Source organism: Chelonoidis abingdonii, chromosome 3 (assembly GCF_003597395.2).
Source record: "Chelonoidis abingdonii isolate Lonesome George chromosome 3, CheloAbing_2.0, whole genome shotgun sequence".
In the NCBI taxonomy this organism is placed as follows: domain Eukaryota; kingdom Metazoa; phylum Chordata; order Testudines; family Testudinidae; genus Chelonoidis; species Chelonoidis abingdonii.
Window position 1 is genome coordinate 185,299,346 of NC_133771.1, and position 15,175 is coordinate 185,314,520.

Genomic DNA, 15,175 nt, shown 5'->3' on the forward strand with positions numbered 1-15,175 from the left:
CAGGGAGGGGAAGTCTGGGAGAGGCAACGGTGGGGGAAAGGGTTTACTTTCCTTGTGGTAAGATCCAGAGGATCTGGGTCTTGGGGTTCCCCGGGCAAGGTTTTTGGGGGACCAGCACGTACCAGGCACTGGAATTCCTGGTTGGTAGCAGCGCTACAGGTTCTAAGCTGGTAATTGAGCTTAGAGGAATTCATGCTGGTACCCCATCTTTTGAACGCTAAGGTTCAGAGTGGGGAATTGTACCATGACAGCTTCAGACACAGGAAACCTCAAAGTCATGTAGGACGGCCTGAAGAAAGCTCTAGGTCCCACTGTCTACAAAGTTGTGCCTCTCAAATTGCACAGCAGTGAAATCATTACAGATAAAAGCAAGCAGTTCCCTCGTTGGGTTGAACACTATTCAGAGCCATAAGCACAAGAAAGAAACATCACCAGCAAATCACTGGACCAAATACCAACTCTACATTCATGCCAAAGCTAGACGTGGAGCCCACGGTAGCAGAGCTAAGCAAGGCCATTGATTTGCTATCAGGTGGAAGGGCTCCTGGAAAATATGGCATCCCAGCAGGAATCCTCAAGTGTGGGAAAGACAGCCTATTCATTAGCTGCTACTTCACTACTGGAAAGAGGGTGAGGTATCACAAGAGATGCGTGATGCAAACATCATTACTTTATATAAAAATAAAGATGAAAAGGGTGACTGAAACAACTACAGGGGTATCTCGCTACTAAAAGTATCAAGAAAAGCTTTTGCAAAAGTCATCTGAGTGCTCCTACAACAGCTGGTGAATTGCGTCTGCCCTGATTCACAGTGTGGATTCAAGGCAGAAGATCAACTATAGACATGATATTTTCTCTGCGTCAACTCCAAGAAAAGTGCAGAGAGCAAAAAAGACCATTGTACATCGCCTTTATGGACCTAACCAAAGCATTCAACACAGTCAGCAGAGCAGGTCTATCTGCACTACTAGAAAAGATAGGATACCGCCAACCCTGTTAAGTCTTATGCATTCATTCCGCAACAACATGAGAGCAACTGTCCAGTTTGACGAGTCCACTTCGGACAGGTTTGAAGTGAAAAACAGAGTGAAACAAGGATGTGTTCTTGCCTCTATGCTCTTTGGAATCTTCTTCTCAGTATTCCTGAACTGTGCATTTAAGGACATGAAAGATGGAGTGTATCTCCACACAAGATCAGATGGGAAACTCTTCTATCTGTCCCGACTTAAGTTAAAGACGAAAGTCAAAAAGTTGCTAATCAGGGAACTTTTATTCGCTGATGATGCTGCCCTCATAGCCCACAACAAAGATCTATTACAAGAACTCATGGACCACCATTCAAGTGCCTGTCAGGCACTTGCTCTCACTATCAGAATCATGAAAATGGTTGCATTAGGACAGGGGGGTTAAGAACATAAGAATGGCCATACTGGGTCAGACCAAAGGTGCATGTAGCCCAGTATCGTGTCTTCTGATAGTGACCAATGCCAGGTGCCCCAGAGGGAATGAATAGAACAGGTAATCATCAAGTGATCCATCCCCTGTTGCCAATTCCCAGCTTCTGGCAAACAGAAAATGTGAATGCGAATAGCCATGGATGGACCTATTCTCCATGAGCTTATCTAGGTTTTTTTTGTACCCTATTATGGTCTTGACTTTCACAACATCCTCTGGAAAGGAGTTTCACAGGCTGTGCATTGTGTGAAAAAATACTTCCTTTTGTTTGTTTTAAATCTGCTGCCTATTAATTTCATTGGATGACCCCTAGTTCTTGTGTTATGAGGAGTAAATAACACTTCCTTATTTACTTTCTCCAAACCAGTCATGATTTTATAGATTTCAATCCTATCCTCCCCCTTAGTTGTCTCTTTTCCAAGATGAAAAGTCTCTGTCTTATTAATCTTGCCTCATATGGAAGCCGTTGCATATCCCTAATCATTTTTATTGCCATTTTCTGAACCTTTTCCATTTCCAATATATCTTTTTTGAGATGGGGCAACCACATCTAAACACAGTATTCAAGATGTGGGCATACCATGGATTTATATAAAGGCAAAATGATATTTTCTGTCCTATTATCTATCCCTTTTTTAATGTTTCCCAATATCCTGTTCTCTTTTTTGACTGCCACTGCATATTGAGTGGATGTTTTCAGAGAACTATCCACAATGACTCCAAGATCTCTTTCTTGAGTGGTAACAGCTAATTTAGACTCCATCATTTTATATGTATAGTTGGGAATATGTTTCCCAATGTGCATTACTTTGCATTTATTAACATTGAATTTCATCCTCCATTTTGTTGCCCATCACCCAGTTTTTAAAGATCATTTTGTAGCTCTTCACAGTCTGCCAAGGACTTCACTACCCTGAGTGGTTTTGTATCTTCTGCAAATTTTACCACCTCACTGTTTACCCCTTTTTCCAGATCATTTATGAATATGTTGAATATGACTGGTCCCAGTACAGACCCCTAGAGACACTTCTATTTACCTCTCTCCATTCTGAAAACTGACCATTTATTCCTATGCTTTGTTTCCTATCTTTAAACCAGTTACCAATCCATGAGAGGACCTTCCCTCTTATCCCACGGCAGCTTACTTTGCTTAAAATCCTTTAGTGAGGGCCCCTGTCAAAGGCTTTCTGAAAATCTAAGTACACTATATCCACTGGATCTCCCTTTTCTACATACTTGTTGACTCCCTCAAAGAATTGTAGTAGATTGGTGAGGCATGATTTCCTTTTACAAAAACCATGTTGACTCTTCCCCAGCAAATTATGTTCATCTATCTGTCTGACAATTTTGTTCTTTATTCTAGTTTCAACCAGTTTGCCTGGTACTGAAGTCAGGTTTACCAGCATGTAATTGCTGGGATCACCTCTGGAGCCTTTTTAAAAAATTGGCATCACATTAGCTATCCTCCAGTCATTTGGTACAGAAGCTGATTTAAATGATAGGTTACAGACTATAATCAGTAGTTCTGCAATTTCATTTTCATATTCCTTCAGAACTCTTGGGTGAATACTATCTGGTCCCGGTGACTTATTCCTATTTAGTTTATCCATTTGTTCAAAAACCTCCTCTAATGACACCTCAATCTGGGACAGTTCCTCAGATTTGTCACCTAAACAGAATGGCTCAGGTTCGAGAATCTCCCTCACATTCTCAGGCATGACGACTTATGCAAAGAATTTCTTTAGTTTCTCTGCAATGGCCTTATCATCCTTGAGTGCTCCTTTAACATCTTGATCGTCCAGTGGCCCCACTGGTTGTTTAGCAGGCTTCCTGCTTCTGATGTACTTAAAAATTGCTATTACTTTTTGAGTAGCTAGCTAGCTGTTCTTCAAATTCTTTTTTGGCCTCCCTAATTATATTTTTACACTTCGTTTGCCAGAGTTTATGCTCCTTTCTATTTTCCTCACTAGGATCTAACGTTCACTTTTTAAAGGACGCCTTTTTGCCTCTCACTGCTTCTTTTACTTTGCTGTTTAGCCATAGAGGCACTTTTTTGGTTCTCTTACTGTGTTTTTTAATTTGGGATATACATTTAAGTTGAGCCTCTATTATGGTGTCTTTCAAAAGGTTCCATGCAGCTTGCAGGGATTTCACTTTTTGCGCTGTACCTTTTAATTTCTGTTTAACTAACTTCCTCATTTTTGTGTAGTCCCCTTTTCTGAAATTAAATGCTACAGTATTGGGCTGCTGTGGTGTTTTTCCCTCCACAGAGATGCTAAATTTAAGTATGTTGTGGTCAGTATTACCAAGCAGTCCAGTTATATTCACCTCTTGGACTAGATCCTGTGCTCCACTTAAGACTAAATCAAGAATTGCCTTTCCTTGTGTGGGTTCCAGGACTAGCTGCTCCAAGAAGCAGTAATTAATTAAGGGGTCAAGAAACTTCATCTCTGCATCCTGTCCTGAGATGACATGTCAATATGGGGATAGTTGAAATCCCTCATTATTATTGTTTTTATTTTAATAGCCTCTCTAATCTCCCTGAACATTTCACAGTCACTATCACCATCCTGGGTAGGTGGTCAGTAATATATCCCTACTGCTATATGCTTAGAGCATGGAATTACTATCCATAGAGATTTTATGGTAGGGTTTGGTTCATTTAAGATTTTTACTTCATTTGATTCTATTCTTTCTTTAACATATAATGCCACTCTCCCACCAGCACGACCTGTTCTGTCCTTCCGATATATTTTGTACCATGGTATTACTGTGTCTCATTGATTATCCTCATTCCACCAAGTTTCTGTGATGCCTATTGTAACCGTGCCTCAGTGGGTCACAATTGAGAAAGCCAAACTCAGGACAAACTGCTGAGAAACAGGCCAAACACAACCCAAAACTGGTGGTTATTCTTCCATAAGATATACCAAACCAGCAACAAAAGTAAACTTCTGTTTCACTACTCTGGCTAACAAGAAGTCATAAAAGCAGCTTCCTTAGGCATTCCAGTTCTTATGTCACCACCAAAAACACTGGATTTAGAGATGAGTGGTCCTTTACAACCAGTCTCATCAAGTAGAGGACCAGCCACACACCCAGGTCAATATATAACTCAGATCTTAGCCAAAAATCATTCCGATGCCAATCTTTTAGTATCTAAAATCTAAAGGTTTACTTATGGAAAGAAAGAAAGAAAGAAAGGTGAGAGTTAACACTGGTTAAAGGAATCAAACACATACAATAAATGCAAAGTTCTTGGTTCAGGCTTGTAGCAGCAATGGAATAAACTGCTGGTTTAAGTCAAGTCTCTGGGTGCTTCCAAATCATTGGAGGATCCTCAGTCCATTGGTTAGAATGCTCCCATTGGTATAAGTTCATAGTCCAGAGGCTGGAGCAGGATAAAGGCAAAATGAAGGGCTTTCCAGGGCCGTTTATATCTTCTGCCATGTGGAGGGAACCCATTGTTTCAAACAAAGCCCTCAGCATAGCTAGTGGAAAATTACAGGAGACAAGATAGTGTTTGGAGCAACTCAAATATCCATGCATGAAGGTCTGGACACAGTAGAAGCCATTACCTATACCTCAAACAGCACATTTGCAGGACAGTCCATTCAGTGTAGATGGGCATCTCCCATGGTCCATTGTCCGTTAAGTGTTTCTCGAAGAGTCACTTAATTTGAATGGTCCCTCCACAATGTGTTGGCTAACTACCTTGTGGGCGTTACCCTAGAAGCAAACATTTGAAATCCATGTATTGAGCCAATACTTATAACTTCAAATACAAAAAATGATACATGTATATAAGTAGCATAATCATAACCAGCAAATCATAACCTTTTCATAGACATCTTACTCGTCACATTTTGTACAAGATTTGTTACAAATATATAACAGTGGTTGCAACAATGATCTATGTGGTCATATTTTAATCAGCTAACATCACACCTATTATATCAATATCCTCATTTAATACAAGAAACTCTAGTTTACCCATCTTATTATTTAGACTGCTAGCATTGGTATATAAGCACTTTAAAAACTTGTCACTTTTTAGAGGTCTGCCATTACATGATAAAATTGAATGAGATTTTTTTTCATTTGACTGTTTCTCATCAGATCCTACCCGTATTTTATCATCTTCCATCCTCTCCTCCTTTCTAGAACATAGAGAATCTCCATTGCTAGATCCACCCTTAGGGATGTCTCTGTCTGAAGCACGTGCTCCTCCACAACTTTTGGCTTTCCTCCAGCCCTTAGTTTAAAAATTGCTCTACAACCTTTTTAATTTTAAATGCCAGCAATCTGGTTCCATTTTGGTTTAGGTGGAGCCCATCCTTCCTGTATAGGCTTCCTCTTTCCCAAAAGATTCCCCAGTTCCTAATAAATCTAACCCCCCCCGCCCCCCCCCACACACACACCATCGTCTCATCCATGCATTGAGACCCTGCAGTTCTGCCTGTCTAACTGGCCCTGCATGTGGAACTGGAAGCATTTCACCATGACAGTTCTGGATTTCAATCTCTTACCTAGCTGCCAAAATTTGGCCTCCAGGACCTCTCCTTCCCTATGTCATTGGCACTGTCATGTACCATTGTCATAAATATAGAGGAAAGAGTAGCATAAAATCCCTCCTTGGCAGCTGTACTAAATGTACTAAATCACCTTACCTGTAAGGGGTTAAGTAGTTCAAATAACCTAGCTGGCACCTGACCAGAAGGACCAATGAGGAAAGAAGATACTTTCAAATCTGGGGATTGTGGGGTTGTTTGTGCTCTCTCTTTGTTTCTTCTCTGGACAGAGGGAGAAACCAAGCAGGTACATCTCCCGAAAATATACCTGGAATAATCCATCTAAAACCACAGAAATTGTAAGAAGGGCAAGGAAATGCATTAGGTTATCTTTTGTTTTGGCTTGTGAATTTTTCTATGCTACAGAGGTAGTTTTATTCCTGTTTTTCTACTGTGAAGCTGAGCCCAGGGGAATCCTCTGTGTTTTAAATCTTTTTATTACCCTGTAAAGTTACCTTCCATCCTGATTTTGCAGGTGTGATTCTTTTACTTTTTCTTTATAAATGAAGTTCTTCTTTTAAGAACCAGATTGATTTCAGTGTCCTGAATACAAAGGGTCTGGTCTGTGCTTACATTGCTAAGGCAATTGGTTGGTATATTATTCTCAAGCCTCCTCAGGAAAGGGGGTGAAGGTGCTTGGGGGGATATTTTGCGGGGATAAGGATTCCAAGTGACCCTTCCCTAATTTTTGTGTAAATCACTTGGTGGTGGCAGCAATACCATCCAAGGACAAGAAAAGGAATTTGTCCCTTGGGGAAGGTTTAACATAAACTGGAAGAATATAAGCTTAGGGGGTCTTTCATGCGGGTCCCCACATCAGTACCTCAGAGTTCAGAGTGTGTGGGGGGGAACCTTGACAACCACAACCACCGGCTCCTCCCCAGCACTACACATAAATCTATCTAGATGTCTCAAGAGACCTGCAACCTTTGCACCAGGCAGGCAAGTCATCATGCGGTTCTCCTGGTCATCACAAACCCAGCTATCTATATTTCTAATGATCAAATCGCCCATTACTAATACCTGTCTCTTCCTAATAACTGGAGCTCCCTCCCCCAGAGAGGTATCCTCCTTGTGAGAAGATACCACAATATCATCTGGAAGGACAGTCCCAATTATGGGATTGTTTCCCTCTGCTCCAGTTGGATGTTCTCCTTCCCTGAGACTTTCATCCTTCTCAACAGCACAGAGGCTGTCAGACCATGTATGGGACTGTTCTACTGTATCCCAGAAAGTCTCATCTATGTACCTCTCTGCCTCCCTTAGCTCCTACAGTTCAGCCACTCTGGTCTCCAAAGCCCGTACACGGTCTCTGAGGGCCAGGAGCTCCTTGCACCAAATGCACACATTTGCCACCTACCCACAGGGCAGGTATTCATACATGCTGCATTGGGTGCAATAAACAGATAGCCCCCACTCTGTTGCTGGACTTTTGCCTGCATTCCTTTTTACTCCTGCAGCTCGTTCCTTTGTTGTTGATTTGTTTTTATCAGAGGGTGTTTTTGGCTTTAAGTTTAAAGAAGTTTAAGGAATGTTAAGTGTATCTAGCCCCACCTCCCCCCAACTGCCGCTCTAAACTCCCTCACAGAACTCCCTTGTTACCCACTTCTGTTTGCTAGCTCCTCTGGACACTTACGAGCAGGGTTTTTAAAGCCCTGGTCTTCCTGAGTAGACTCGTCTTCTGGTTATGGGTTGATGGGTGCTAAAGAGCTTAGGGATCAAAGTCTCATTAAGAAGCTCTCAGCCTTGCCTAGCAGTTCGCTAGGCTTAGCATATGGTCCCCAAAACAAACAGACCACATGGTATATTTCAGTCAAGCAACAAGCACACCACAAACACAAACACACACATTACAGACAACAAACTTACCCCAAGGGTCACGTAATCAATCCTCCTTCATCTGGAGAACTCTCTTGCAAAACTCCCGTTAGCTGCTCCTCTTTGCTAGCTCCACAAGATCCTTCAATCACCTTAAATGCAAACCAGCCAGAAGCAGTCCAAAAGTTCAGCTATTTAGGTTCTACAGTGACCTCCAACCTCTCACTGGATAAAGAACTAAATGTTCACTTGGAAAGGCTGCCACCACCTTTAGCAGACTAACTAAAAGGGAATGGAACAACTCAGTTTACCATCAAGACCAAAATGCTAGTGTACCAAGCTTGGGTCCTCAGCCCTCTCATGTATGGCAAGAAAACATGGACAACTTATGCTCATCAGGAGAAAAGTTTAAACAGTTTCCATCTACACTGTTGACACCACATACTCAACACCAAATGGCAAAATAAAGTCACCCAGTCAGAGGTTCTTCAAAGGGCAAATTTACCAAGTGTGACAGCCCTGCTCAAGCAAAGATGACTGCGCTGGTTGGACCATCTGAGTAGGTTGGAAGATGAACACATACCCAAGGACATGCTATACAGGAAGCTATCAGAGGGAACAAGAACAACAGGATGTCCCAAGCTTTGCTATAAAGTCACTTGCAAGTGAGATATGAAGGAACTTAGAATTGTTCCTGACCAATGGGAAATCTTGGCAAGTGATCATAACAAGTGGCGCCATCATCTCCTTCAGAGTATCAAAATCCATGTCAGGAGCTGGGTCCTATAGCTTGAAGAGAAAAGAGCCCACTGGAAACACGCAGCTCACAACCAAGATACATACATTTGCAATAACTGCCAAAGATCACACAAGTCTCAGATTGAACTATTCAGTCACATCAGACATTGCAAACCATCTATATCATAGGCTGCAATTTCCATTGTCTCTCTTAGATGAAAGGATGCCAACAAAGTGCCAGTGTCAGTGCATATGACCCAGCAATAATCAGGCACTGATGCCTCTTTTCTTCTTTTTTAACAACTTCTTAACAAAGTACCCAGCTGCCTGGCTTTGGTACTCCAGATGAGGCCTCACCAATGCCGAGTAGAGGGGAATGATCACGTCCCTTGATCTGCTGGCAATGCTCCTACTTATGCATCCCAAAATACCGTTATCCTTCTTGGCAACAAGGGTACATCTCATCCACTGTAACCCCTAGGTCCTTTTTTGCAGAACTGATGCCTAGCCACTTGGTCCCTAGTCTGTAGCAGTGCATGGGATTCTTCCATCCTAAGTGCAGGACTCCGCACTTGTCCTTGTTGAACCTCTTCAGATTTCTTTTGGCCCAATCCTCTAATCTGTCTAGGTCCCTCTGTATCCTATCCCTACCCTCCAGCCACTCCTCTCAGTTTAATGTCATCTGCAAACTTGCTGAAAGTGCAAACCACTACATCCTCCAGATCATTAATGAAGATATTGAACAAAACCGACCCCAAGATCCACCCTTGCGGCACTCAGCTTCATACCAGCTGCCAACTAGACATGGAATCATTGATCACTACCCATTGAGCCCGATGATCTAGCCAGCTTTCTACACACCTTATAGTCCATTCATCAAACCCATACTTCTTTAACTTTCTAGCAAGAACACTGTGGGAGACAGTATCAAAAGCTTTGCTAAAGTCAAGGAAAAACACATTCAATGCTTTCCCCTCATCCACAGAGCCAATCTCCTCATAGAAGGCAATTAGGTTAGTCAGGCATGACTTGCCCTTGGTGAATCCATGCTGACTGTTCCTGATTACTTAAGGGGGAGGGATAGTTCAGTGGTTTGAGCATTGGCCTGCTAAACCCACGGTTATGAGTTCAGCCCTTGAGAGGGCCATTGGGGGACTGGTCCTGCTTTGAGCAGGGGGTTGGACTTGAGGTTCCTAATAATCTATGACTTTTCTCTCCTGTAAGTGCTTCAAAATTGATTCCTTGAGGACCTGCTCCATGATTTTTCCAGAGACTGAGGTGAGGCTGACTGGCCTGTAGTTTCCCGGATCCTCTCTCTTCCCTTTTTTAAAGATGGGCACTACATTAGCCTTTTTCCAGTCATCTGGGACCTCCCCTGACATAATAATGTAGCATGTATTGGTGTATGATTTGATCATATCCTGCCAGCCACCCTTTTTGGATAGCAGAAAGGAATGGCCTAATGGGCCATTTGGTAAAGATGCATCAGCCGGAATCTGTGTCTGGGCTGATTTCAAGGCAGTAACAGACATTTTAAGATCACTACTTTGTTGTAGGTTTAGCATTTTGAAATAAGTAAAAGAATGTCATGATTGTTTTCTTATGCATTGCAATTTGATGTTTCTGTTTAAAATGTTCTGTGTAAATTAATTCTGTTTTATGTGTGAATGAGGAATGAATGTGTAAAGAGATAAGCGTGAAGGCCATTGTTGAGCCAGATGTATGAGGGAGGAACCGGAGACAGACGCAAGGGCGCCAGGAGGCTGCAACACGACCCTATTGAAGTGTCAGAGGAAGGCAGATTGAAGACTCTAAAGATGAGACAGGCACCTATCAATGGGGACAAGATAGCTGTTAAAGACAATTTAAGAAGGACAATTTAAGAAAACAAGCACTTGTCAAATAACAATTGTTTACAGCATGACGGTGCAAAACTCATTGGTCCCAATGAAGGAAAATCACTATACAAACAGGGTGCCTTGCCAGACAGTCCAATTTCTTAAACACAGAACCCTATGATGGAGGAGAGTCTTTTGCACTGAGATGAACAGTCCTTGGAAAATTCAACCTTGCCATTAACTTTGTTTGGGGACCTCTTGTGAGGGGCCTCTGGAGGCTGACTCTGTTTGGTGCTGAGTTCCTGGGAAGGGACAGAATAGGCCCTCTGCTCCTCCTGCATGTTATAAGAGGAAACTAAAAGGGGACTTTCTGGAGAGGGATGGGCTCCACCAGGTTAGAAATTTGCCCAAGACACAGCATAGGATCTATACAACCACCAGACGAATGGAGATCCTAGTGTCCTAGACAGCCCAGATTCAACAGAGGAGGATGACTTTCCAATACTGCATGAAGAAATGGAGACAGCTGTGGAATCACTCAAGAACAGAAAGGCTACAGGTATTTACTATATCCGAGCTGAACTGATGAAATTTGGAGGAGAAATAGTAATAGATGTACTCACCAAGATCTGGCAGACCACTGAGTGACCCTCCATGTAGACACAGTCACTAATCATCACTCTGCCAAAGAAGGGCAACCTGCAATTGTGTCAAAATTACTGGACCATCAGCTTAATTAGCCATCCCAGCAAAGTGATATTGAAAGTCATACTGAACAGATTAAAGCCACAAGCAGAGAATATCGTCACTGAAGAACAGGCTGGATTTCATGCTGGAAGAAGTATCACAGAACAGATTTTCAATCTTCATGTTCTATGTGAGAAGTACTTACAACACCAGCAGGACATCTACCACGTTTATTGACTTTAAGAAGGCATTTGATAGAGTATGGCACGAAGCTCTCTGGGCAACCATGAAGAAGTACAATGTTGGTCGTAAACTTATTCTTACCGTTAAACAACTGTACGCCAAGGTCAGCAGTGTAGTTCTCATCAGTGGCACAATAGGAGAGTGGTTTCACACCACTGCTGGAGTCCAGCAAGGCTGCCTTTTTTCACCCACACTGTTCAACATCTACTTGGAGCGCATAATGAATGACTGATTCCCTAGAAGATCACATAAGCATTCTTTAGGCTGCTTATGCTGAGCCATACTGTTTATAAAGCAATATACTCAATCAGTTTAGCATTTGTTCTTAGTGGTGAATTTAGCTCTATACAGCTGCATTGTGCCTTTCCTTCCTGGGGCTTGGCACACAGACCTTATTCTCCATTTAGGATCCCATAAGAATCCAGCACTGACAAACTTTGTCAGAGACTAACAGCCTGGTTCTCATTTACAGTGAAAGCCCCTTTGCATTACCAGAGTGGTTAAAGAGACGTTAGTGTAGTGAGAATCAAACTCTGAATTCCCTAACTGCCCTTCCCCACTTAAAGTTATACTTCAGCTCCACCTCCTGGCTTCCTGGCTCTTGTAGGGAGGATGTCACCAGAAGCCACAAACAAAGGGTAAGCCTAAACAAATGCTTAGTGTGTGGCAAGTCAGGGTGTGAATCTACCTCACACTAGCCTATTGTGTACTAAGTGTCTGTGCAGACCCTGCTGCCATGCACACAAATTATCTAGTGTACTTTTACCTACTCTACTCTGAAACAGAAGTCGATTAAAGTCCACTAATGAACTTTTAGTGTGCAGCAGCAGAGTCCACACAGACTTAGTGCCTGGCAGGCTAGAGAAGGGAAGACTGACTCCCCAGGTTGTTGCAAACTAACTGTTTGGGTTTGTGTACACATAGTGTACAGGGGTATCACAGCCTGAGGCAGAACACCCATTTGGGTGGGGGGAGGGGTGAAGACAGGAATGGAAAAAGGTTTGGGAACATGAAGGTGAGAGGACTAGGTCATAAATGAAGAGGAGCTTGCTTCACATAAGGCCCCACACCTGGGACTCCCAAGAACATGAACTCTAGAGTTGGTGGAAATTTTTATGTGGAAAGTTTTCCTACCACAACACTTTCATCAATACAAATCGCATATAGGGAAGGGCAAACATCAGTTCAACACACTGCTGGTTTCCACATGGGAAAACTTAGAAACAACTTTACTCTCACAGTCACATTTCGAAAATGAACAAACTTTCTTTTCACTTCAATTTTAAACTCTTCATTTTGGTGGCTTGATATTAAAACTCATGCACACAACTATATGAAATGACATTAAGTCAAAATGTGAACTAAAAATATGTGTGTGGTTTCAACTCTTTTCCCCACCCTCTGTCTCTCTTATTTAGATTGTAATGTCCTTAGGGCAGTGACTATCCCTTACTATGTATATATACAGTTCCCTCATAATGGGTCCCTGATCTCAACAGACACTACTATAATATAAATAGCTACTACACCCATCCAGTGGATTTTTACAAATTGTAGATAGCCTTATATAACTTAATCACATGCTCGGGCTCTATAAAATCACCTTCCCATCAAGGGTTCAGTTATGGGAACAGCAAAAGGCACACCTTTGACAGCAGGGTGACATGCTGGCCAAATTTCAAATTTCAACATGAGGTGCTTACTTACCATAACTTTGTTGAGAAGCATCTCTAAAGTGGGCAAAACAACATTTCCCTTAATCTAATTCAGTGAAATGGCTGAACTGTTGGCTGAAGTGAAAAAAGATTCAGCCCGAGACAGATACCCTGCATGGAAAATTCAGCCTGAATTAGGGTGACCATATGTCCCATTTTGGCAGGCACAGTCTCCTTTTTCAGTTCTGTCCCAGCTGTCCCTACTTTTTCACCAAAGCTGGCCATTTGTCCCTGCTGCAAGGCAGAAAGCAGAGCGGGGGCTGCTGCCCAGGGGAAGGGGGAGTGTCAGCTGAAAGCAGCACTGCCCACCAGCAGGAGAGCAGAGAAATTTGCTGCTGGTGGGCAGTGCTGCCTTCAGAGCTGACCCCCCTCTTCACTCCCTGGGTGGCATGAAGTTTAGGAGGTCAGCCCCAGCACCAGGCAGTGCAGGTCTCCATGGGTCAGCCCCAGCCCTGGGCAGTGCAGGGCTCTGCAGATCAGCCCCAGCCCCAGGCGGTGCAGGGCTCCGTGGGTCTGCCCCAGCCTGGGCAGTGCAGGGTTCTGCAGATCAGCCCCAGCCCCAGCAGGTGTGAGGAGGGCAGCTCTGGTGAGCCCAGGGCTGCCCTATTTTTACTTGAAGAAATATGGTCACCCTAGCCTGAGTGGTAAAAGTTTTGGAAAAAGTATAAAAAACTGACAACAGGGTCTGATAATAGAAAGTATTGGGCAACATTAATAGGCACTGCTACCTATGTTGCATATACTACACATTAGATAGTAACTGTAAACTGGAGACCATGCCTCCCTCTAAGCACAGACCTGGGAGCCAGGAAGTCCTAAATTCTGATTCCAGTTCTCAGAACAACTCTGCCTTTGGCCTCAGGCAAATCATTTGGTCTGTCTCCTACAATAATACCTGGCTACCTAGAAGGGGTGCTGTGAGGATTCATTAGATGTCTGAAAAGTACTGCGAGATTAAAAGCAGTGTTAGAATGTATTATATATTTTCCTACTCCATTTAGTTTGTAAAGGTTGTAAATATTTCACTTATTTACATACAGTTGGATGCTAGGACTGAAGACATAACTCCAGTGTTACTCACTCCACTGGGGGTCAGGTTTCTCATAAGGTAAGGCCAGAGGTTTGTGCAAAAATGGTGTAATTGCACATGCAAATGAGAAAATACTAATTTGTGCTTGCAATTTAGCTAATCACACATGCAAATCATGCACAAGCACATGTGCCTTGGGTCTCCTTTGCAAATCTGCCCCTACATGTTTAAATAATTAGATCTTGATTTTTTGAATGACGTGTTGAACAAAGAATTCTACATTCTCATGGGTATGTTAGATGAGAAGTCCAATGGTCAGTTAGAGGTGACTGAGGGCTTGTCTACACAGGGAAATCTAGAAAATTAATCTGAATGAATAAAAGATGTGAATATGAAGTGGACTAGTTGAACTGCATTAAATCCCTTTGTGGATGCTGTTATTCAGAATTAAAGTGCCCTTAATTTGGTTTCACTTAATTCACATTCTGTGATTCTGAATGAGGCTGCTCACACAAGGGTTCACTTAATTCACATTCTGTGATTCTGAATGAGGCTGCTCACACAAGGGTTTAATGCAGTTTAACTATCCACTTCAAATTCACACCTTTAGTTATTTTGGATTAATTTCCCTGCATGTCCCTGTGCAGACAAGCCCTATGGGACCACTGGAATAAACCTTTCGTGGTGAGTGTCTCCTTTAAGAGTTATCTTCCCTGCTGCTCTGCAAATGCTTTTACAGCCTTGTTGTGGAGTACTGGTGCCACCCTGTGCCTACCCTGAAAATCTCCATTCTCATGCAGATTACTGCATGTCTTTTTTCCTAAAAGGCAGTGATCAGACTGATTCCAGGTGTTTTGTTAAATACACCTCACAGGTCAGTTCCAGCCACTCAACAATTACAGAAATATCGTAACTGTTGTTGCTAACAGAGCCCTGGTCTACCTAAAACTTAGGGTTTGGCTACACTTGCAGGTGTGCAGCGCTGGGAGTTAAAGCTGTCTTCATACAGCTGTGTAGGGAAAGCGCTGGAGTGTGGCCACACTGACAGCTACCAGTGCTGCAGTGTGGCCACATTTGCAG